The following is a 4054-nucleotide window of genomic DNA, read 5'->3' as shown; positions in this document are numbered from 1 at the left end:
ACAAGCGCTTTTTAATGCCTAGTCCCTGCAGCTAATATAGTCTAAAGCAGGGGTGGGCAAACTTTTTGACTCGCGGGCCACAATAGGTTCTAAAATTTGACAGAGGGGCCGGACCAAGAACAGATGGATGGAGTGTTTGTGTGAGCTAATATAAATGACACATGAAAGCTATTGCATTAAGGATTTGGCCTTTTACAGGTAGCATTACAGGGAAAAGGTCAAATGAATGAGGTTTAATTATAATACAATTTTATTTATTGATATAGTTTGGCGGGCCGGATTAAAAAGACCAACGGGCCGCATATGGCCCCCGGGCCTGGGTTTGCCCATGCCTGGTCTAAAGGAATTTGGCATCAGGGGCTTTTGATTTCATGACATATTAACATTGTTTTTTCTGCTCATTTAAGTTGCTGCAGGTCTCTCAAAGATAAAAAAAAAATCAATCAAAAAAATTGAGCAGTTATTCATAGCTCCAGTGACCAGAACAATATTTCGTTTTAAAATCTCGTGGATTTGAATTATATTCCAGCTCAGTCCAGGCACTGAAGTTAAATAATGAATGTGTGAGGCATGATTATGGTATGGGCTTGAGACCCATCCATAAGGATGTGCTGCTTCGGTTCCACATGACCTTGTGTAGGTCATGCTATGTGGAGCTACTGAACAAAGGACGCCTCTAGGGAAAGTTCCACTCAGAAAAGACCTCAACAAAAAGCGGCCTACAAATCCTCTCTGTGATGTATTTTCCCGCACACACACACACACACACACACACACACACACCAGTAAGAAATGCTTATCAGAAGCCGGCATGTTCTCTATGCTCGCTGTTAAATTCAAAAACAAAGAGTAGCAGCCGCTGGGTAAAGTTCTACCAAAGAGAAACCATTCATGTTGGTGATCCTCTGTAACGCAGCTCTGATGATGTTTTACAATCACTGGCTGCTTTGCCGCTGCGCGGCCGACTGCAAAGGCTTTGAAGGTGTTGGATTAATTAAGACTTTACTTTGTGAAAAATCTGCCGGAATTGATTTTTCTCACCTCCGAAAAGGAACCCTGAAAATGATTCTCTGTGTCTGAAGTGTAGACTTTTTCGGTTTGGTGAAAGGATCTGAGTGGCACAGTGTGGAATTCTTCCCGTTTGTGTCTCTGCACTGGCACCAACCTGATAACACTGTTTAGAACACAGAGATTAGCTGTGATTTCAAACCCGAGAGGATCGAGCTCTGCTGCGCTGCTCAAAGGCTTTAGCACCGCCACTAAAATCTGCAAAAGCGGCTCCAAATACAAACAGAAACTAAAGTCGTCCATCTTCAGAAATACTTCTGCGAGATCAACCATCCTTCGTCGTTAAAGGACATTGACTGCTCAACCTTTCCTTTCTCTTCACACGTGCTCGGTCTTTGAGGTCAGAGCACCTTCTTGTGTTCCTACTCTCTGTGAAAAGCTGTAAGACCAGCTGACCTCCTGTCCCTGCGCCGGCTGTGGCGTTTGCGTCCTTTTCCTTTCGCGCAGCCATTTTTGTTTGCGGTGTTCATCCTCCTCTCCACCAATTTCTTCTCATCGGTCTCGAGCGGCTGGTGGACCTTCGTCTCCAAGCTGTGAGAGAAACACGAGATAGAAACAGAAAAAAAAGGCAAGGTTTAAGTTTCCATTGTCATGACAACAGCTTTTTCTACTTGTCCACAAGCTCCCATCGCACCGCAGTGAGGGAGATTTAGCATGCTTGATTAGCCGCACCCCCTCTGCTCTACTGGATATGTGTTTAATTCCCCTCCATTTCTCCCTGCCAGCCGTTCTCTGGGAAAATTGGAGGTCAGCCATTTACCATTCAAATTGATGTGCCAATTGAAATGTAGTTATTTACATGCTTCGGTTACCCTGACATTTTAGGAGCTGCTGAATTCTATCTCATGCAGAGCAGATGCATCAACGGAAGAATAGTTGAAATTCCCCTTGAATGCTTTTCCTCTTTCTGATGAACCAAAGCGTGAGCGTGTTTTGTTATTCACCCAGAGTATAAAACACAAGTAAACCTCGCTGTATGTCGCTGTATATTAGTTTTATTTCACTTCCAGATTAATGCTGCTATAAATTACGTGTTCACTCATTCAGCCATTTCCACCTGAACCTCCCAAAATTCTTCATCCGCAGCAGCAGCAGAAATGACTAAATAAATTGCAAGATTAGGAGTGAGCACACATTTCTATCCCTGCTTATTATCTATCCTGTTTAATTCATGGGAGATTTGAATGTAATTGCACATTCTCCTCTTCTTTGAGTGGCTCCCATCTGATCGGAACGAGAAGATAATCAGAGCCAGAGATTAGGCCGTCAACACTACCTCCCTCCTCCTCCTCCTCATCTTCCTCCAGCAACAAGCATGCAGGGGCTGTCACCTTCTTTCTTCTTTGCCCTCATCTTATTCTGCCTCTTCACATACGAGGGCTGTCTGTAAAGTGACAGATAATCCAGAGGCTCTAATAAGCCTTTTTCAAGGGATTACATTATTACCTTCATATTGGCAAGAGTTTATGTAATGCGGCATTCTGGTCAAACTCCAAATGTCTGCTGAGATGACAAAGGTTATTTTTGAACTGGCCCTAAAATTGCTGCTTTGTAAATGTGTGAATTTGAAGAAGAACCTTTATTTGTCATTGTAAAAATTGTACAACAAAATGACAAGGTTAGAGTGGAGCGTTTGTCCTGAGCCGCTGCGGCCTGAGCGCCATGGACCACTACAGACCACTACGGACCACTACGGACCAACGTGACCTATTTGTAGCATTCCTTCTTGTTTCTTCTATTCCTAATCATTTGGGAGTGAATTTGTATCAACCATTCATTTAGAATGAATAAAAATAAATAAATACATGAATAAATAATTAAACAGGTTAATCCTTAACAAAATATTTATCCACATTATTTTACACACGTCAGGATACTAGCAGTAGAGCAGGTGTAGCTTATGTTGGGTGTCAGACTGCACACAGAGGACCCCCCCCACTGGCTAATCACACTGTCAAGACATTGGGGCCCTTTGTCACTACAGATGCATGTGGGATTGGTTTCTTTCATCGGTCTGACAGGCATGGAAACAAACACAGGCACAGAAAATGATCTAAAGCTTTTTGAAGTTCCCCAAACATGGCGACGTTACACCCACCCGCTCAATAAACCCATCGTGTGAATTTATGTTAGCATTTCACGGTTTCAGGGGCTTTTACACCTGTAATATGGCAAAATAAGCATATATATGCTATAAGGGAAATAATGTGTTACTATTCTCGGAGTATCACCACATCGTGTTCCTGCAGAGTGTGTGAGCTGCTGCTAATCATTGATAAATGAGCTAGATACGTACCCAAAGCGATGCTGCACAGCGAGGGTACAGGACTTACTGTATACTGTGATCTACTGTATAATCATTGTTGGCAGTGATTGCAGTGCTACAGTAGCTTCGGAGTGCCCAGTTCATGCAAGCCAAATGTAATAGCAAATTGTGTGTACTAGTGATTAGAGCATGAAGCAGAATTACTTCATTTACTGGCCAACAGCGACTGACTAAATTCAAGTAATCCCTACTTGGAGAAAGTAACCCTCCACTAACCCTGCTCCACCTCCCCCACCATCCCTTATAATGTAAAAAAAAGTCATGTAAAAAGTCATATAAAGTTTATATTATATTTAGTATTCTGACTTACATGACTTTTCTTTTTCAATTTATTTCAATTTTTCTTTCACTTATTTTTACATTTTTACAAAAATAAATCTGAAAATGACCTGAAGACATGGAGATGTATCGCTCCCTCAGTGGGCGCCAGGAATACTTTGCTTTCACTCTATAGCTGGCAAATTAAACATCAGTGCTTTTATTTCTAAATGCAAGAATCTATCAAAACCGCAGCTACCTCACAGCCTGAGGTCTTTTGGCTCCTGAAGGTATTACTGGGAGTTCTTATTAATGATAATAAGAACTATTGACATTTATTTTGATTTATGCTGCTGAAAGCTTGTCTCTGCCGAGTTTGTGGCAGAAACTGGCTTCGTGGTC

The sequence above is a fragment of the Brachionichthys hirsutus genome, chromosome 4 (genome assembly GCF_040956055.1).
Source record: "Brachionichthys hirsutus isolate HB-005 chromosome 4, CSIRO-AGI_Bhir_v1, whole genome shotgun sequence".
NCBI classification, from domain to species: Eukaryota; Metazoa; Chordata; class Actinopteri; order Lophiiformes; family Brachionichthyidae; genus Brachionichthys; species Brachionichthys hirsutus.
Note: the sequence above shows the minus strand (reverse complement) of the source record.